This window comes from Tamandua tetradactyla, chromosome X, assembly GCF_023851605.1.
Source record: "Tamandua tetradactyla isolate mTamTet1 chromosome X, mTamTet1.pri, whole genome shotgun sequence".
Lineage (NCBI taxonomy): Eukaryota > Metazoa > Chordata > Mammalia > Pilosa > Myrmecophagidae > Tamandua > Tamandua tetradactyla.
The window spans coordinates 143,036-165,665 of record NC_135353.1 but is presented as its reverse complement, the minus strand read 5'-3'; the positions used below and the strand labels follow the sequence as shown (position 1 = coordinate 165,665).

Genomic DNA, 22,630 nt, shown 5'->3' with positions numbered 1-22,630 from the left:
GATTTCCTTCCACTAGACCCACAATTAGCTCAGGTTGAGCAAGCAGACTGCCTTAAAGATATACCAACTGAATTATTAAACCAGGTCATTATTAAATGAAATCTCCTGAGAAGCTTTTTAAATATGTAAGCTTCCACAGCAGCACTGACAATAAACCATATTTTAAGATTTCTTAAATTATTTTTGTCTAAGGTCCAATTTGGCTTACAGAGAAAGTTTTGGTTATAGGTCAGAATTGTGTATGAAATCTTTTTAAAACACAGATGCCCAGACCCATACTAGAAGTTCCAATCAAAGTAACCAGGGTTTCAATCCCAGTCTCTCAACTGAATTACAAAGATAAGTGCCTCTTAATAATTAATTCCAGCACTGGAAACCACTTCTCTTAACTCTTAAGGACAGTGCTATTTCCTCTATACAATTATTCCCTTACTTGACATTGTACTCTTTAAGACTGAATAGAGAATGGAAAAGAGCAGGAACATGACTCTGGCTAACTATGCATGAGTTAATTCATTCATTCACCAAGTATTTACTAAGAGCCAACTATGGGATAGACACCATTCTAGGCAGTGACTGCATTCATCTTATGCAATGGTGAGAACAAGAAACTGTGGACATAATAAGATATGAAGCAATGTTGAAGAACAAAAAGAGACTGGAATCAGGTCAGACTGAATTTCCAGTGCTTTGCATCGTCTCCTTGGATACTACCCAATGAAAATTTGAAAAAATACCCTTCACCATTTCCTTCTTCCCAAAACCCATTAATCTAATTTACATAACGTCAATCTATATTGCTTTCCTTCTTGCCATGGTAAAGCCTCATTGGTGTACTTCCACTGAGCATTTTGATCAATCCTATGCTTCTGGAAAAGCTACATAAAAGGTTCTAGTTGTAGTGGTGCTGCCCTCCAATACTCAGCAGCCCATGTAGAGAGTGGGACTTGTGCATTTGCTTCACTCCTTCTGCCTAAGAAGAGTCACTGGCAGTGGTCACTGCCAGGGAAATGAAGAGAGGCAAGAGAGAGGATATTTCCATATCTTGAAGATAAAACAAAAAATCTTTTACTTTGGAAAAGGTGGGTTTTTGTCATTTTCTGTGAACTAAAGCAATTTTGGATGGTTTGCACTTCATGAACACAAGTTGAATCACTCAGACCTGAAAAGCCATCAAATGCCAGTATCCATCAACACTTGGTTGATAAACCAACCTTTCCTTGTATCCTCCTCCTTCTACTAGAACCAGTGATCTGATATGTTCACAACTATTTCTCATTATGAACTTCAAGTGGAAATAGGAAGAGGATTTAACAACTTGACTTCTGTCCACCTACCATGGCATACACTTATGGGAACACTGGTAACTATAAAAATTACAAACCTGGAAAACTGCATTGAAGAAGGCCTGAAAGCTTTACAGGGTTAGCAAGTCATCTATTGAGGATTTACTTGCCTGAAGGAATAAATGAAACTTAATAAGAAACATCCTTTTTGGAGCAGTGAGAGGGCTAAACAGTCTGCACCAAAATGGCTGTATTCACAGGAGCATTAAAACTAGCCATATCCTCATTTCTGGCAATGGTCTAGTTAATCTCTCTGGCTTGTCCCTGTTCTGGTTTGCTAGTTGCCAGAATACAGTATACCAGAAACAGAATGGCTTTTAAAAGGGGGAATTTAATCAGATGTTAGTTTACAGTTCCAAGACCAAGAAAATGCCCCAATTAAAACAAGTCTACAGAAATGTCCAAACTAAGGCATCCAGGGAAAGACACCTTGGTTCAAGAGGGCTGATGAAGTTCAGCGTTTCTCTCTCAAGTGAGAAGGCACATGGCAAACACATTAAGAGTTTCTCTCTCATCGGGGAAGGCACATGATGAACATGGTCAGGGTTTCTCTCTCATCTGGAAGGGCATATGGTGAACACAGCATCATCTGCTAGCTTCTTCTCCTGGCTTCCTCTTTCATGAAGCTCCCCAGGAGACATTTTCCTTCTTCATCTCCAGATGTCGCTGGCTGGTGGACTCTGCTTCTCATGCCTATGTCGTTCTGCTCTGCTTTCTGAATCTCCTTCATTCTCCAAAATGTTTCTTCTTTTATAGGACTCCAGAAACTTATCAAGACCCACCCAAATGGGTGGAGACATGTCATCACCTAATCCAGTTTAACAACCACTCTCGATTATGTCACATCTCCAGGGAGATGATCTAATTAGTTTCAAACATACAATGTTGAATAGGAATTACAAGAAATGACTGCCTTTACAAAACGGGATTAGGATTAAAGCATGGCTTTTCTAGGGGACAACATCCTTTCAAACCAGCACAGTCCCTATCTGCATAGTTTTGTTAAGCATGGATGGAGGTATAAGGCAGTGTTTGATTTCCCACAGTTCAGCACATCAGTGCCACCATAGCTGAATTCAGGCAGAATTTACATGGATATAATGTGAAGTCAGATAGTTACAGTGCCGAGATTGCAGCCTGCGAATTAGCCAGTGTACAAGTACGTTTCCAGGACATGGACAGTACTCAGATGCAGTTACAGGAAGTGAAAGGTCATCTTTATAGCCCCTTGGATATTAGTAGTTTTCCTCAGTTACATTCCAGAATGAAAAATTCCCAAACAGGTGTAGACTCTGGGATCAGAGAAAGTGTGCTTGTGACATTGTAAGATGGCAGCTTAGTGAGGTGTGGAATTTAGTTCATCCTCCAGAGCTAGTAAATAACCAGGAACAGTACAGAACAAATGCTGGGGCTACCAGACACACAGCATACACCACTTTGGAAAAAGTGGGCCAGCTAAGACCCTATATTGAATAGTAAGTCCCCCAAGCCACAGAGGCCAGTGCCCCTTGCTGAAGGTAAAGGAAAGAGACTTCACTAGCAACAATGGCTTAGCTCAACCAACTTCCACTGGCAGAATTACTTAACAAATTCTGACTGCTGAAAATTGGCCCCCCCCCACAGGGAGACCTGGAATAAGCACACTAAAGGTACTAGGAGTTTTTCTCTGGTAGAAAGGGGGCAGAGGTGATGGGGAAAAAAAGAGGCTTTTTGAGTTGGACAGCACAAAATACTGAAAGGGGGCACATAAAGCCTGGAGATGCATAAAGTCATGTACCAACTTAAGCTCTTAACTGACAAACCCTAGGAGCTGGGGTCACAGTCTGAAAAAGCTTTTTTTTTTTTTTGCTTTCCCTCTTAACAGCTCTGGAAGACTTCTTAGGCTCCAGCAGTGGCACAGGCAAGGGCAGAACTAAGCTTGTCTGAGAGACAAAGTAACTAGTCAGGTAAAAGGAGTTAATTCCTTAAAGGGTTTATCTTCCCCAAGAAAAGAGTGAGGCCCAGCTCAAATGGAATTACTCCTTCAAAGAATTAAGGCCCCAGGGACTGGAAAACTGAAGCAATCAAAGCCATCATACTACCTCACCTCTGTCTCAACCATGCCCCTGGCAGGGAGAGTCTGCTGAAATTAAAGGCACCACATCACTTTACACTGATGGGAAGCCACAGGCAGACAAGTGCCACATGCCAGGCAGGATAGGAAAAGCACAGAGTCTAGAGGCTTCTAAGGAAAGTCTGACAACCTGCTGGGTCTCACCCTCAGGGAAAATTAATGCTGGTGACTCTTTCCTCTTGAGATGTGAGCTGGTCTGGTCTGGGAAAATCTGACTGGGGACAATAATGTCTAAGACCTTCCTCAAAAGAAAAAAAGGCTCCATATAAGCAGGGCATGAAAAAAAACTGAAAAATTATGATCAGTTAAACAGAACCTATGCTAGAGGCCAAGAATAAGTTGAAATGAATGTCAAAGAACAGATAGAGAACAAAGCCATCTAGCAATAAAATCCTAGGTAAAAGAGTGAAAACAACCTCCATAATAAATTAATTAGAGAAATGAAATGCCTAAACACCAGAAAAAAAAATAAGTCATGCTAGGAAAATTGAAGATATGCCCCAGTCAAAGGAACAAACTAATAATTCAAATGAGATACAAGAATTGAAACAACTAATTCAGGATGCTCGAACAGATGTGGAAAATCTCATAAAAAAATCAGATCAATGAGTTGAGGGGGGATATAAAGAAGACATTGGGCAATAAAAAGAAGAAATAGAAAGTTTGAAAAAAGAAATCACAGAACTTATGGGAATGAATGGCACAATAGGAGAGATTTTTAAAAAAGCAATGGAAACAAACACCAATAGATTTGATGAGGCAGAAGAAAGGACTGGACATCTGCAATCCAAAACACAAAAAAATATATAGGGAAAAGAGTGGAAAAATATGAGCAGGGTCTCAGGGAATTGAATGGCAACATGAAGCACATGAATATACATGTTATCTGTGTCCAAGAAGGAGAAGAGAAGGGAAAATGAGGAGAAAGACTAATGGAGGAAATTATCACTGAAAATCTCTCATCTCTTGAAAGACATAAAATTACAGATCCAAGGAGTGCAGCATGCCCAAAAAAAGAATATATCCAAATAGACATACTCCAAGACAGATGTCAAAGAGAGAGAGAATTTTCAAAGCAGCAAGAGAAAAGCAATCTATCACATATAAGGGAAGCTCAATAAGACTATGCGCGGATTTCTCAGCAGAAACCAGGGAGGCGAGAAGGCAGCTGTATGATATATTTAAGATTCCAAAAGAGAAAAACTGCCAATCAAGAATTCTATATTCAGCAAAATTGTCCTTCAAAGTGAAGGGGAGATTAAAATATTTTCAGACAAACAATCACTGAGAGACTTTGTGACGAAGAGACTGGCTCGGAAAGAAATACGAAATAGAACACTACAGGCAGATGAGAAAAGTCAGGAGAGAGAGGTCTGAAGAAAGCGCATTGAAATGAAGACTATCAGTAAAGGTAAAGAGAAGGAAAAAATTACATATGACATATAAAATACAAAATACAAAATGGTAGAAGAAAGTCTGCCTTTACGGTAATAACATTAAGTATTAATAGATTAAACTCCCCAGTCAAAAGAAAATACACTGGCAGAATGGATTAAAAAGCACAACCCATCTATATGCTGTCTACAGGAGACTCATTTTAGATTCAAGGACAATAATAGGTTGAAAGTGAAAAGTTGGGAAAATATGTTTCATACAAACAACAATCAGAAAAGAGCAGGAGTAGCTATACTAATATCTGACAAATTAGACTTCAAATGTAAAATAATTAAAGAGACAAAGAAGGACACTATGTATTAATGAAAGGAACAATTCAATGAGAAGACATAAAATCATAAATATTTATGCACTGAGCCAGAGTGCTCCAAAATACATGAGGCAAACACTGATAACACTAAAGGTAGAAACAGACACCTCTACCATAATAGTTGGAGATTTCAATTCCACTCTCTCATCAATGGATAGAACATCTAGACAGAGGATCAGTAAAGAAACAGAGAATTTGAATAATACAATAAATGTACTAGACTTAACCAACATTTACAGAACACTACACTCACAGCAGCAAGATACACGTTTTTCTCAAGTGCTCATGGATCATTCTCAAGGATAGACCATAAGCTGGGCCAAAAGCAAGTCTTAATAGATTTTAAAAGATTGAAAGCATGCAAAACATTTTCTTAAATCATAATGGAATGAAGCTGGAAATCAATAAAAGGCAGAGAGCCAGAAAATTCACAAATATATGGAGGCTAAACAACACACTCTTAAACAACCAGCAGGTCAAGGAAGAAATTGCAAGAGAAAGCAGTAAGTATCCCAAGGCAAAAGAAAATGAAAATATAACATATCAAAATTTGGGGGACACAGCAAAGACAGTACTAAGAGGGAAATTTATTGCCTTAAATGCCTATCTTACAAAAGAATAAAGAGCAAAAATCGAAGAATTAACTGTTCACTTGGAAGAACTAGAGAAAGAATAGCAAAATAACCCCAAGGAAAACAAAAGGAAAGAAATAATGAAGATTAGAACAGAAATAAGTGAAACTGAGATTATGAAAACAATTGAGAAAATAACAAAACTAGAGGTTTATTCTTTGAGAAAATCAATAAAATTGATGGGCCCTTAGCTACGTTGACAAAAAGAGAAAAAGAACTTGCAAATAAATAAAATCAGAAATGGAAGAGGAGACATAACCACTGACCCCAGAGAAATAAAGGAGGTAACGAGGGGATACTAGAAACAACTATATGCCAATAAACTAGACAATGTAGATGAAATGAACAACTACCTAGAAAGGCGTGAACAAAAAATTTGACTCAAGAAGAAACAGACAACCTCAACAAAACAATCACAACTAAAGAGATTGAATCAGTCATCAAGAAGCCCCCATAAAAGAAAAGTCCAGGGCCAGATGGCTTCACATGTGAATTCTACCAAGCATTCAAGAAAGTATCAGCACCAATCCTGCTCAAACTCTTCAAAAAAATTGAAGAGGAGGGAAAGCTACTTAACTCATTCTATGAAGCCAACATCACCCTCATCCCAAAGTCAGAAAAAGATATTACAAAAAAAGAAAACTAAGACCAATCTCTCTAATGAACATACATGCAAAACCCCTCAACAAAATACTTGCAAATCAAACCCACTAGCACATTAAAAGAATTATACACCATGACCAAGTGGCATTTATTCCAGTTGTACAAGGCTGGTTCAACACAAGAAAATCAATTAATGTAATACACCATATCAACAAATCAAAGCAGAAAAACCACATGATCATCTGATTGATGCAGAAATGGCATTTGACAAAATTCAGGATCCTTTCTTGATGAAAACACTTCAAAGGATAGGAATGGAAGGGTACTTCCTCAACACGATAAAGGGAATATATGAGAAACCCACAGTTAATATAATCTTCAATGGGGAAAAATTGAAAACTTTCCCTTTATGATCAGGAGCAAGATAAGGATGCCCTCTGTCACCATTGTTCCTCAACATTGTGCTGCAAGTTCTAGCCAGAGCAATTAGACAATAAAAAGAAATAAAAGGCATCCAAATTGGAAAAGAAGAAGTAAAACTCTCACTCTTTGCAGGTGATATCTTACTATATGTTGACAATCCTGAAAAATCTACAGCACAGCTACTAGAACAAATAAATGTGTACAGCAAAGTGGCAGGGTATAAGATTAACACCCAAAAGTCAGTAGTGTTTCTATACGCTAGTAATAAGCAATCAGAGGAGGACATCAAGAAAAAAAATTCCGTTTACCTATAGCAATCAAATGAATAAAATATTTTGGAATAAATTTAACTAAGGATATTAAACACCTGTACACAGAAAACTACAAGAAATTGTTAAAAGAAATCATGGAAGACCTAAATGAATGGAAGGGCATACTGTGTTCCTTGATTGGAAGACTAAATATAATTAAGATATCAATTCTACCCAAATTGATATGTAGATGCAGGGAAATACCAATTAAAATTCCAACAACTTATTTTGCAGAAATAGAAAAAATAATAACCAAATTTATTTGGAAAGGAAGAGTGCCCTGAATGGCTAAAAATATCTTGAGAAATAAAAATGAAATGCGAGGTCTCACACTACCTGACTTTAAAGCATATTACAAAGCTACAGTGGTCAAAACAGCATGGTACTGGTATAAAGATACATATAGTGACCAATGGAATCAAATAGAATGTTCAGATATAAACTCTCTCATCTATGGACAATTGATCTTTGATAAGGCAGTCAAGCCAACCTATCTGGTACAGAACAGCCTCTTCAATAAATGGTGCTTGAGGAATTGGATATCCATATGCAAAAGAATGAAAGAGGATCCAAATCTCACACCCTATGCAAAAATTAAGTAGAAATTGATCAAAGACCTAAACATTGAAGCTAAGACCATAAAACTTTCACAAGAAAATGTAGGGAAATATTTTTAAAAACTTGTAATAGGAGGGGGTTTCCTAGACCTTATATCCAAAACACAAGAATGGAAGAAAGAAATAGATAAATGGCAATGCCTCAAAATTAAACACTTTTGTGCATCAAAGAACTTTATCAAGAAAATAAAAAGGCAGCCTACACAGTGGGACACAATATTTGGAAACCACACATTAGATAAGAGTTTAATACCCAGAATATATAAAGAGATTCTTCAACTCACCAACAAAAAGACTAGCAACACAATAAAAAAATGGGAAAAAAACACTTCCCAGAAGAGGAAATACAAATAGCTAAAAGGCACATGAAAAGATGTTCAACTTCATTGGCTATTAGGGAAATGCAAATCAAAACCACAATGAGATATCATCTGACACCTACTAGAATGGCCATTAACAACAACAACAACAACAACAAAAGAAAATGGCAAGTGCTGGAGAGGGTGTGAAGAGGCACATTTATTCATTTTTGGTGGGAATGTAAAATGGTACAACCTCTCTGGAAGGCAGTTTGGTGGTTCCTTAGGAAGCTAAGTATAGAATTGCCATATGATCCATCAATACCATTGCTAGGTACCTATTCAAAGGACATGAGTGCAGGGGCACAAACGGACATTTGTTACACTGATGTTTATACGGCATTATTTATGATTGCCAAGAGATGGAAACAGCCCAAATGCCCATCAATGAATGAGTGGCTAAACAAGCTGTGGTATATACATATGATGGAAAATTATGCAGCTGTAAGCCAGAATAAAGTCATTAAGCATGTAACAACGTGGATAAACCTTGAGGACATTATGGTGAGTAAAATTAGTCAGAAACAGAAAGACAAATACTATATGGTTTCACTAATATGAACTAACATTAATGAACAAACTTGGAGAATTGAAGTTAAGAACACAGATTATCAGGAGATAGAAGTAGAATAGAGACTGGGCAATTGGTGCAGAAGGAACACAGATTGTGCAACAGGACTGACTTTAAAAATTCAGAAATGGATAGAACAATACTACCTGATTGTAATACAATAATAAAAGTAGTGAATGAAGCTGAATGTGGGTATCTTAGAGGGAGAAGGGCTGGGGGCACGTATGAAACCAGAAGGAAAGATAGAAGATAAAGACTGAGATGGCATAACTTAGGAATGCCTAGAGTGAATAATGATGGTGATTAAAGGTACAAACAAAAAAAATTTTGCATGAGGAAGAATAAATGAATGTCAATATTGCAGGGTATTGAAGGTAGATGGTTTATGGGAATAAATACAATCAATGCAAGCTAGGGTCTATAGTCCGCAGTAACATTGTAATATGCTTCCACTGAATGTAACAGAGACATTTATGCCAAAACTAAATGTCAACAGATGGGGGGGCATGGGGAAGAGGTACGGATTCTTTGTGGAAGAAAAGGAAATGCTTACAGATAGATTATGATGGTGAAAGCATGTCTATACACTTAGGTTGGATTGTATGATGTGTGAATAAAACTGTCTAAAAATGAACAGAGAGAGACAAGTCCTAGAGAAAATGTTGAGAAAGAGATGTACCTATTCACTGTGAGTAGGGAAAATGAGAGCTGCAGCCCCTTAAAGGACAGGGTGGTGGTTCCACTGGAGGCTAGGAGTGGGGTTGTCCTATGATCCTGAAACCCCATTGCTCAGAATACACCTGGAGGAACCAAGTGTGGGGACGCAAATTGACATTTATACACTGGTGTCTATGGTGGCAGTGTTCACAATCTACAATGGATGGAGGCAGCTTAAGGGTACAACAACTGAGGAATGGAAAAGGAAACTATGGTGTATACACACAATGGACTACTGACCAGCCACAAGAAGGAATAAAGTTGTGAGGTATGCAACTAAGTGAATGAACTTTAAGGACTGTATGTTGAATGAAATGCCAGAAACAAAAAGGCAAATATTATCATGCCTCACTCATATTATGGTTAGCTATATTTTATATATATGAAATATTTATATTAGAGTTATCATAACATTCAGGGTTTCTCTCTCTACTGGAAAGGCACATGGGGAACAGGGCAATGTTCACTAACTTTCTCTCCAGGCCTCTTGTTTCATGAAGCTTCCCAGGAGGCATTTTCCTTCTTCATCTCCAAAGGTCCCTGGCTGGTGGACTCTGTGGTTCTCTCATCCTTCTGTCATGGTTCTGAAGCTCTCTCCTTGTTCTCAAAAGGTTGCTGGCTGGTGGACTCTCTGCTTTGTGGTTCTACCACATTCTCTGCTCTCTCAGAATCTCATGGTTTTCTCTCTTGCTGTCAGCTATTTCCAAAGTGCTTCTTTTAAAGAATTCCAGTAAAACCAATCAAGACCCACCTGGAATGGGTGGAGACATGTCTCCACCTAATCAAGTTTAATATCCACACATCTCCATGGAGATAAGCTCATAAAGGTTTCCAACATACAATACTGAATACAGATTAGAAGAAGCCATTACTCCCACAAGGTTGATTAGGATTAAAACGTGTCTTTTCTAAGGTACATAAACCTTTTCAAACTGGCACAACTGCAATATAAAAACTCGGTGAACTGAAGTTGAGAGCATGAGTTATCAGGTTGGGACCTACTGTATAGGCTCCTAGATTGTAAGCTCTTATAGCAGTCACATATGTTCACAAGTTGTAACTGATACTTCTAAATTCTGAGATATTGAGCTGTTTGTTCTTAACCTGGTCATTCCCAGAAACTGGGTATTTCTGTGACACCTGAGACTCAGAATTAGAGCTCTGAAGCTATGAAAGTCATCAGTACACCATACAGGAACTGTTTAAAAAGTTGAAAAAGGATCTAATTTTGAGTAGAGATATGAATGAAGCTGATCAGGATAGGACTAAGGTAAATCAGAATACAGAGTAAAGAATATCATCCATATTTCAAAACTTCAACTTCTGTGTGAGACCAAAGGGAGAGATGTTTATTTGGCGCATAATTAATATTTTGGGTAGTGAATTTCCTAATTTCACTTGAATGGTCAGTTTAGTAGTACACCATAAGTACATGGAATCTTTAATCCAGAGTGTGAAAGTTTGTTGGTTTATCCAGGTTAGTATAATGCCCCAATATATCCCAGAGTAATTTGGGCAGTGAATAAAGAAGTATTTGCAAGGTCCTTTGGGGCACTGGGGAGAAAGGAGCAAATATTCATCTTCGCCATTCAGAGAATTTCTGATATTCTCATAAGCAGTGAAGACAACCAAATCAATAGGCTGAGCCCTCAATCTTGGGGTTTGCCCATATGAAACTTATTCCTGTAAAGGATAGACTAAGCTTACTTAAAATTAGACCCAAGAGTCACCCTAGAGAACCTATTTTGTAGATCAGATGTGGCCTCTCTGTCTAAGCTAACTTTGCAGGTGAACTCACTGTCCTACCCTCTTACATAGGACATTATTCCCAGGGGTGTAAATCTCCCTGGCAACATGGGACAGAAATCCCAGGATGAGCCAGGATGTGGCATCAAGGGATTGAGGAAACCTTCTTGACCAAAAAGAGGAAGAGAGAAATGAGAAAAAATAAAGAGTTAGTGGCTGAGAGATTTCAAATAGAGTTGAAAGGTTATCCTGGAGGTTATTCTTACATATTATATAGATATCCTTTTTTTGTTTATGGTGCATTGGAGTGGCTAGAAGGAAGTACTTGAAACTGTAGAGCTGTGTTCCAGTAGCCTTATTTCTTGATGATGGTTGTATAATGATATAACTTTTACAATGTGACTATGATTGTGAAAACTTTGTGTCTGATGCTCCTTTTATCTAGGGTTTGGACAGATAAGTAAAAAATATGGATAAAATATAAGCAAATAATATGGAGGGACAAGGTTTAAAATAAACTGGATAGATGGAAATACTAGCGGTCAATGAGAGGGACAGGTAAGGGTTATAGTATGTATGAGTTTTGTTTATTTTTCTTTTTTATTTCTTTTTCTTGAGTGATGCAAATGTTCTAAAAAATGATCATGATGATGAATACACAAGTACATGATGATATTGTGAGCCATTGATTCTATACCATGTATGGAATGTTTGTATGTTAAGAATGTTTGTATGTTAAGATCTATCAATAAAAATAATTTTTTTAGAGTGTACTTGTGTCCAGTGGAAAGGACACAGTAAATTGTGACTGACTGCAAATGCCATCTTCAAAAACTTTCCTGCCTTCTTCAGCTTAGTACAACTCTGTTTGCAACAAGATCCTGAGAAAAGGCCACTAGCAAGCAGTTTACTGGCCCATGCATTTTTCAAACAGCCTTATTTTAAGTTGCTTTAGCAGATGAAAGCTCAAAGCCAGGATTCAATACTGTCACTGTTGCCTTCTGCTTACAACAAACCATCAATAGCAGTTCTTCTGGTGTTACCTTGGACTGAGCTAGAATATTCTTTTTGTCATGAAAATGACTCAAAGTAGGAATTCTAGGTCTGTCAAATCATTTCATGTCTTATATACTTGACATGTTCTCCTTGCTGCTTTTCTTCGGTAATACTAGGTAGAAATACCAGATTTATACTTGAAAATACATTTGGTGCCCTGGAAAAATCTATCATTTAAAACCACTTTTTTCAAGGGGGCATGCTTATAGCACCCCTATTTAGCACAGAGTGCTATCATAACACCAGGGAAACTTCAGAATTATTAATCTAACATCTAGCTACATTTAGTGTCTTCTGCTTGAATTTTTCTCCTGAGCTATGACTAACTCCTTTCTTGATTTCTTGGTATAAATTGTGAGCTAGTTATTTTCTTCAGCATTTTGTTGCCCTTAGTGGATTGAGCCCTTAGAGGACAGTGCTTCCAAGCACATCTTTTTTTCCAGATTCTATAGCTTTTTAATTAGCTACTGTTAGACCAACAAGCTAAGTTTATCGTGACACCAAACCCTTTTGAGTAGAAGGGAAAATGTTTATACTTTGCCATTTTCTGTTGTTGGTTTTTATGGTAACATCTAACTGAACCACAGTCACTTTAAATCACTTGAAAAACATGGAGAAATTTAATTGGATTTTTTAACAGGGGCTAAAGTTACACTTTTCTACCTATATAAATTATAGATCAGAAATTAATGTAACTTGTCAGAGAGTAATTAAGATTTATTGAATTGGAAATAATTCAAGTTGTAGTTCTTTGAAAACCTAGTATAAAACATACATACTATTGCCTGCCTGTAATTTTCAGATACAAACAGAGACCAATAAATAAATAAATATTCTATTTGCATACTGTTTTCCCCAGTACACACCTAAATCTTCACACACGGTATTTCACTAAGGCTTTCAAAAACCCTGAGTGATGAGCACAGGAAGGAGTGGAAGAGGAGGAGGATTTCTATTCAACAGATATGGAAGCTGAAGTATTCATTCAAGATCATTGATAAAGCTGGAATATTTTTGAAACAAACAAAAAACACATTGAATTGTCTCTCATTGTGTACCTTCAAAACTTGTTTTCTTTCAAAGAAATCTATATGCATATGGGAAATAAAATTTTCTGCTTTATATTCATTTTCAGAACATCCCAAACACAGGTTCTTAGGGAAACGTCACATTTATTAAGTTAATAAAGCTCACACTGCTTACATTGAAAGATAGGGATGCTACAGACAGAACTATGAAAAGAGTTTAATTTATTTTGAGGGATAGAAATTTATCAAGGAGGCTAATAAGAACTCCATAGTCAAGAAATGCACACACACAGGACAATGCCACCCTCTTGTGGTTCAACAAAGCTACTGCTTTCCCCTTTCATATAAAAAACAGTGTAAAGAGACACCAAACACTTGGAAAAATAGAAATTAAACCCTAGTGTTTTTTGTTTTCATTACATTTGTTTGTCAAAATGTGCCTTCATCACTCTCTCTTCACTTTCTTCCTTTTCCAAACTAATAGAAAATGCAAGAAAAATGCTTCTTTGTTGTCTCAGATTTTAAAAACATTTTTATTAGAGAAGTTGTGAGTTTACAGAGCAATCATACATAAAATACAAGATTCCTATATAACATCCCACTACCAACACCTACTACTGGTGTGGAACATTTGTTACAATTAATGATAGCACTTTTCTGTAATTGCAATATTTTTTTAACAGTAGTTGCCTTTGCTACCATTGATGAAAGAGTATTAAAACAGTACTATTAACTATCATCCTCATTTTACATAAGGTGTATTTTTCCCTTACACAACCCTACTATTAACACCTTGTATTAGTGTCACACATTTGTTATAATTTATGAAAGAACATTCTTATACTTGTACTATTAGCTATAATCCATCATCTGCAATAGAATTCACTGTGTTATACTGCCCTATGTTTTATCTTTCAATTTTTACTTTAATAACATATAAAACCTAAGAAATTCCCTTCCAATCATATTCAACTATATAATTCAGTGCTGTTAATTATACTCACAATAAAGTGCTCCCATCACTATCATCCATTTTCAAACCTTTACAATGAACAACAATAGAAAGTCAGTACAAATTAACCATCCACTTTCCATTCTCTAACTCAAATTTATCCCCTGGTAACCTATATTCTAGATTCTAACTCTGTGTAGTTTTTGCTTATTGTAATTAGTTCATATCAGTAAGATCATACAATATCTGTCCTTATGTGCCTGGCTTATTTTTTCACTCAACATAATGTCTTCAAGGTACATCCTTGTTGTTGTGTGCATCAGGACTTAATTCCTTTTTTTTTTTTTTTTTTCTTTTTACATGGGCAGGCACTAGGAATCAAACATGGGTCTCTGGCATAGCAGGTGAGAATTCTGCCACTGAATCACCATCACACCACCCCAGGACTCCTTTCCTTTTTATTGCTGAATAATATTCCATGTATATACCTCATTTCATTTTTCCATTTATCAACAATAGGTTGCTTCATCTTTTTGACAATGACAGATAATGCTGCTATGAATGTCAATGTGAAAACATCTCTTCAAGACCCTGCTTTCAATTCTTTGGGGTATATACCTAGGAGTAAGATTGCCAGGTAATATGGTAGTTTGATACTTGGCTTTCTGAGGAATAGCCAATTGTCTTCTACGGTACTACACCACATTACATTGTCACCAAGAATGAATGAATATTCCTATTCCCCCACATCCTCTCTAACACTTGTTATTCTCTGGTTTTCCTTTTTTGCTTGTTTTATCACAGCCATTCTAATGAGTATGAAATTACATCTCACTGTGGTTTTAATTTGCATTTCCTGAATGGCCAAAGATGTTGAACATCTTTTCATGTACTTTTTGGCCATTTGTATATCTTCTTTGGAGATATGTCTGTTCAAGTCTTTTACCCATTTTTAAACTGGGTTCTTTGTAATTTTTTATCTTAAGTAAAAGGATTGTTTTATTTATTCTGGATATTAATTCTTTATTGGATATGTGGTTTCCAAATATTTTCTCCCATTGTGCAGGTTGTTGTTTTACTTTCATGATAAAGTCCTTTGAAGTACAAAAGTTTTTTATTTTGATAAAGTCATATTCATCTATTTTATCTTTTTTTTGCTTGTGCTTTGGATATAAGTCTTAGAAACCATTACTTAACTTAAGGTACTGAAGATGCTTCTCTACTTTTTCTTCTAGGAGTGAGTTGGTCTAGCTCTTATATTATCTACATTTTGAGTTGATTTTTGTATATGATGCAAGGTATGGACCCCCCTTCTTTTCTTTTTCGTTTTCTGTTCTTGCAAATGGAGATCCCAGCCACTGATCCATTAATGGACATTTGGGTGTATTCCATCTCTTGAGAATCATGAATAATGCCACTATAAACATCAGTGTGCAAATGTCCATTCATGTCCTTACCTTCAGTTCCTCTGAATATATTCTTAGTAATGGGATTGCTGGATCATATGGCAATTCTGTACTTAGATTCTGAAGGAACCACTAAACTGCCTTCCAGAGTGTTGCACCATTCTACATTCCCAATAAGAGTGAATAAGTGTTCTTCTTTCTTCACATCTTCTCCAGAGCTTATAATTTTCTGTTTTTATTGATAATTGCCATTCTATTAGGAGAGAGATGATATTTTATTGTGGTTTTGATTTGCATTTCCCTAATAACCAGTTAAGTTGAGCAGTTTTTATATGCTTTCAAGCCATATGTATTTCCTATTCAGAAAAGTGTCTGCCCATGTTTTGCCCATTTTTAAATTGGGTTTTCCCTTAGTTGCTGAGCTGTAGGGTCTCTTGATATAGTCTGGATATTAAACCCTTATCTTATATGTGGTTTCCATTTACTGAGCCTTCAGTGAATAATAATGGTTTTGCTTGCAGAGGGTCTTGTCTTTTGTGTACGGGTGTTCCAATAAAACTTTACTCACAAAAACAGGCAGCAGGCCCAATTTGACTTGCCAATCAGTTTGCTGATCCTTGTTTTATACCAAGGACTAAGTTTGTCTCTCAGTGTATTTTTTTTTTATAATTTCAATTGACTTTCTTTTTTGTGAAAAATAACATATACACAAAAAAGCAATAAGTTTCAAAGCACATCACAGCAATTAGTTGTAGAACAGATTTCAGAGTTTGGTATGGGTTACAATTCCACGAAGTTTAAGTTTTTACTTCAAGCTGCTATAAGATATTGGAAACAAAAAGAAAAATCATTATAATGATTCAGCAATCATACTCATTTGTTAAACCCTACCTTCTCTATATTACTCAACCATTACCTTTGATCTTTCTCCCACTTTTTAGGGGAATGACTATGGCCATTATAATTTTTTCATGTTGGGAGGTGTATTAGAGTTCTCTAGAGAAACAGAATCAACAAGGAACACTCACAAATATAAAATTTATAAAAGTGTCTCACATGACCGTGGGAACACAGAGTCCAAAATCCACAGGACAGGCTGTGAAGCCAATGATTCTGATGGAGGGTCTGGACCAACTCCACAGGGGAGGCTCACCAGCCGAGACAGGAAAAACCTGTCTCTCCTGAATCCTCCTTAAAAGGCTTCCAGTGATCAGATTAAGCATTACTCATAGCAGAAGACACTCCCCTTTGTAGCGACATGTAGCTGACATGATCATGATTTAATTCTATGAAATGTCCTCATCGCAACAGACAGGCCAGCACTTGCCCAACCAGACAAACAGGTATCACCACTTGGCCAAGTTGACACATGAATCTAACCATGACTGAAGGGACTGTTGATAATACGGGAGGGGGGATAGAAGCAGTTGATGTTCTGGAGGGGGTGACCCCTTAGCATTTCAGGACTTATCTGGTCCAGAGACCCATTGGTGGTTGTAACTTTCTGGAAAGTTACCCTAGTACATGGAATCCTTATAGAATCCTAGGTGTTCTTTAGGATTGGCAGGAATGGTTTTGGTTGGGGGTTGGCAAGTTATGGTAGGTAGCAATGTCTAATTGAAGCTTGCATGAGAGTGACTTCAGAGTAGCCTCTCAACTCTTTGAACTTTCTCAGCCACTGATACCTTATTTGTTACACTACTCTTCCCCTTTTTGGTCAGGATGGCATTGTTAATCCCAAGTGCCAGGTCCAGGCTCATCCCTGGGAGTCATCTCCCATGCTGCCAGGGAGACTATCATCCCCGGATGACATGTCCCACGTAAGGGGGGGGTCAATGATTTCACTTGCAGAGTTGGGCTTAGAGAGAGAGAGGTCACAACTGAGCAACAGAAGAGGTCCTCCAAAAGTAACTCTTAGGCATACCTATAGGTAGTATAAGCTTCTCTGCTACATACATAAGCTTTACAAGAACAAGCCTCAAGATCAAGGGCTTGACCTTCCGATTTGGGTGTTCCTAACGTTTTGCACCGCATCAGGGGTTTCTCTGGTGGCAAAGTTTAACAGGTCCATGTTTTTTCTTCCACCCCTCAAAGGACCTTGCTAATACTTTTGATTATCTGCTTACTATACTCTGGAATGTTTCCAAGCATTACATTAAGCTATACAGGTTTAAAGGCTCTCCTTCTTATTCTGGGCTCCCTAAGTTTGGATTGTTTAAATGAACTATCCAAACATGTTGAGTTCGATTATGTACTACAGAAAATTCAGGTTCTGGACAAAATAAACCTTTCTTCTTTTGGTCTCAAAGAGTAGATGAGGCTCTAAATTACAGACAATGTCTTCCTTACCCCTGTATTCTGAATTAGCATAGACCTGACCTGACCATCTTCATTTTTATCTCTACATATCAGCTTATAGATATATAAAATAGTCTCTCAAAATCCAGAAATAACACTTAACTACTCCAGACTAAATATGACTGCTATAAGAGTTTACAATCTAGGCCCCTGTTTTCTCATAAGTATTTTCTAAAGGAGACCACACAATATTTGCTCTTTTGTTTCTGGCTTATTTTAACTCATCAAATGTCCCACAGGTTCATTCACAATGTTGCATGCCTCACAACTTCATTCCATTTTATAGCAGCACAATATTCAACCATATGTATACAACATCGTTTATCATTTGCAAATCTACTGCTCATTCAGTGCATCCTTCAACCACCTCCATTCATTAGGCACCATTTATAATGTCCACAGCCAATGGTCCATCAACACTCCCCATTTTAGATAATTTCATAACCAATAAATACACCCTCACCAAATAGAAAATCCAAACTTCCCCTTAACCCTTGTCCTTCCCCCCACTATTTATCCCTGGTGTTGCTGCAGTATTGTTGATATTTTCCTGTTAAACATAGCGCATAGCATGCAATAGTTTCCCCCTATACTCCAAACTTACATACTTTTTATACAAGACTCAAACCTTTGCAGTAGTTCATACAAGAACTTATTTATATTTGCTATTACAAGATCTTTAAGATTTTCTCTACATTTTCTTATGAAGGTTTTATGGTGTTAGCTCTAATGTTTAGGACTTTGATCCAGTTTTAGTTAATTTTTGTATAGCATGTGATATAGGGATCCTCTTTCATTCTTTTGGATATGGATATCGAGTGCTCCAAACACCATTTATTGAAGAGGCTGCTCTGTTCCAGTTGAGCTGATTTGACTGTCTAATCAAAAATCAATTTACCATAGGTGGGAAGGTCTATTTCTGAAAGCTTAATTTGATTCCCTTCATCAGTATATCTATCCTTATGCCAGTACCATGCTGTTTTGATCACAATAGCTTTGTAGTATGGTTTAAAGGCAGGTAATGTGAGATCTCCCACCTCATTCATCTTTCTCAACATATTTTTAGATATTCAGGGCACCCTAACATTCCAAATAAACTTGGCTATTGGTTTTTCTATTTCTGCAAAGTAAGTTGTTGTGATTTTAATAGGCATTGCATTTAATCTACAGATCAATTTAGATAAAAGTGACATCTTAACTTTTTTTAGTCTTCCAATCTGTAGACATGTTATACCTTTCCATTTATTTAGGTCTTCTTTGATTTCTTTTAGCAATTTCATGTATATTTCTGTGTATAAGCTTTTTGCAGCCTTGGTTAAATTTATTCTTAAATATTTGATTCTTTTGGTTGCTATTGTAAGTGAAATATTTTTTTATTTCCTCCTCAGATTGTTCATTAAGAGTATATAGAAAGGGGGATCCAAGATGGCGTCTTAGTAAGGTACATGCGTCTTAGTTCCTCCGACTCCAAATCAACTAATAGGTGAACAGAAACAGTACAGAACAGCTCCTGGGGTTACAGCAGGGAATGGACACACAGCGTAACCCAGTCTGGGCTGGTTAGTCTGACTGCAAAACTCGGCTGCGGTGAGTGAGATCCCCGAGCGGCGGGCGATTTCCCGAGCAGCCGCAGCTGCAGCGGTCCGAGCTAATCCCTCCCTCCTTCCTGGGCTGGCTGAGGGACGCGGAGAGACAAGCTTCCCAGCCAAGGCGGCCGGCGCCACACTTTTGCGGGCGGCTTCGAGTCTCGGCTTCGAGTCCGCGACTACGAGTCTCGCATCAGAGGGCTATCCAAAGTCTGGGCTGGCAAGTCTGATTGCGAGACTTGGCTGCGGCGAGACCCCCGAGCAGCCGCAGCTGCGGCGGTCCGAGCTAATCCCTCCCTCCTTCCCGGGCTGGCTGAGAGACTCAGAGAGACAAGCTTCCCAGCCAAGGCGGCCGGCGCCACACTTTTGCGGGCGGCTTCGAGTCTCGGCTTCGAGTCCGCAGCTACGAGTCTCGGATCAGAGGGCTATACAAAGTCTGGGCTGGCAAGTCTGACTGCGACTCTTGGCTGCGGCGAGACCCCCGAGCAGCGCGTGATTTGCCAAGCAGCCGCAGCTGTGGCGGTCCGAGCTAATCCCTCCCTCCTTCCCGGGCCGGCTGAGAGTATCGGAGAAGCAAGTTTCCCAAGCCGAGGCAGGCGGCGCCCTTCTTCTGCGGGCGGCTTCAAGTCTCGGCTTTGAGTCCGTGGCTACGAATCTCAGATCAGAGGGCTATCCAAAGTCTGGGCTGGCTAGACTGACTGCGAGACTCGGCTGCGGTGAGACCCCCGAGCGGCGCGTGATTTCCCGATCAGCAGCAGCTGCGCTGGTCCGAGCTACTCCCTCCCTCCTTTCCAGGCTGGCTGAGAGTATTGGAGAAGCAAGTTTCCCAAGCCGAGGCAGGCGGCACCCCTCTTTTGCGGGCGGCTTCGAGTCTCTGCTTCGAGTCCGCTGATACGAGTCTCGGATAGGAGGGCTATCCAAGCAGTGGTAGCCCCCCCCACGGGAGGCTTCTAGGTCTGGTGGGGAATCCCCCAGGCCCGCTCTGGCCCGCAACCAGCCACAGGGTCCCCTCAGGCCGCGGCAGCTGACGCCCCCACCACGCGCGGCCCCTGAACCAACGGAGAGAATTGGATCCGAAATCCCCAGGCCACAGAGATCGGTGACTGGGGGAGACCCATTCCAAACACTTGAGACAAACGTGTGCCACGTGCGCCACATACTGGGCAAGATAAGAAAAACAGATCCCAGAGATTTCACAGAAAAATATTACAACCTTGCTGGGTCCAACACCAAGAGAAATCTGAATAAATGCCCAGACGCCAGCAGAAGATAACTGTCCACGCTCAAAAGATTGAGAATATGGCTCAGTCAAAGGAACAAACCAATAGCTCAAATGAGACACAAGAGCTGAGACAACTAATGCTGAATATACGAACAGAAATGGAAAACCTCTTCAAAAATGAAATCGATAAATTGAGGGAGGACATGAAGAGAACATGGGCTGAACATAAAGAAGAAATAGAAAAACTGAAAAAACAAATCGCAGAACTTATGGAAGTGAAGGATAAAGTAGCAAACATAGAAAAAATAATGGATAGCTACAATGATAGATTTAAAGAGACAGAAGATAGAATTAGTGATTTGGAGGATGGAACATCTGAATTCCAAAAAGAAACAGAAACTATAGGGAAAAGAATGGAAAAATTTGAACAGGGTATCAGGGAACTCAAGGACAATATGAACCGCACAAATATACGTGTTGTGGGTGTCCCAGAAGGAGAAGAGAAGGGAAAAGGAGGAGAAAAACTAATGGAAGAAATTATCACTGAAAACTTCCCAACTCTTATGAAAGACCTAAAATTACAGATCCAAGAAGTGCAGCGCACCCCAAAGAGATTAGACCCAAATAGGCGTTCTCCAAGACACTTACTAGTTAGAATGTCAGAGGTCAAAGAGAAAGAGAAGATCTTGAAAGCAGCAAGAGAAAAACAATCCATTACATACAAGGGAAACCCAATAAGACTTTGTGTAGATTTCTCAGCAGAAACCATGGAAGCTAGAAGACAGTGGGATGATATATTTAAAATACTAAAAGAGAAAAACTGCCAACCAAGACTTCTATATCCAGCAAAATTATCCTTCAAAAATGAGGGAGAAATTAAAACATTCTCAGACAAAAAGTCACTGAAAGAATTTGTGACCAAGAGACCAGCTCTGCAAGAAATACTAAAAGAAGCACTAGAGTCAGATACAAAAAGACAGAAGAGAGAGATATGGAAAAGAATGTAGAAAGAAGGAAAATCAGATATGATATATATAATACAAAAGGCAAAATGTTAGAGGAAAATATTATCCAAACAGTAATAACACTAAATGTCAATGGACTGAATTCCCCAATCAAAAGACATAGATTGGCAGAATGGATTAAAAAACAGGATCCTTCTATATGCTGTCTACAGGAAACACATCTTAGACCCAAAGATAAACATAGGTTGAAAGTGAAAGGTTGGGAAAAGATATTTCATGCAAATAACAACCAGAAAAGAGCAGGAGTGGCTATACTAATATCCAACAAATTAGACTTCAAATGTAAAACAGTTAAAAGAGACAAAGAAGGACACTATATACTAATAAAAGGAACAATTAAACAAGAAGACATAACAATCATAAATATTTATGCACCGAATCAGAATGCCCCAAAATACGTGAGGAATATACTGCAAACACTGAAAAGGGAAATAGACTCATATACCATAATAGTTGGAGACTTCAACTCACCACTCTCATCAAGGGACAGAACATCTAGACAGAGGATCAACAAAGAAATAGAGAATCTGAATATTACTATAAATGAACTAGACTTAATAGACATTTATAGGACATTACATCCCACAACAGCAGGATACACCTTTTTCTCAAGTGCTCATGGATCATTCTCAAAGATAGACCATATGCTGGGTCACAAAGCAAGTCTTAATAAATTTAAAAAGATTGAAATCTTACACAACACTTTCTCGGACCATAAAGGAATGATGTTGGAAATCAATAATAGGCAGAGTGCCAGAAAATTCACAAATACATGGAGGCTCAACAACACACTC

The 22,630-nt window shown here is 38.2% G+C and overlaps 1 pseudogene; it reads left to right on the top strand.

Annotated features, from left to right (window-relative positions):
- The first annotated feature begins 1,122 nt into the window (after window positions 1-1,122).
- On the top strand, window positions 1,123-12,158 carry LOC143671061 (STE20-related kinase adapter protein beta pseudogene; annotated as a pseudogene).
- The last annotated feature ends 10,472 nt before the right edge of the window (window positions 12,159-22,630 follow it).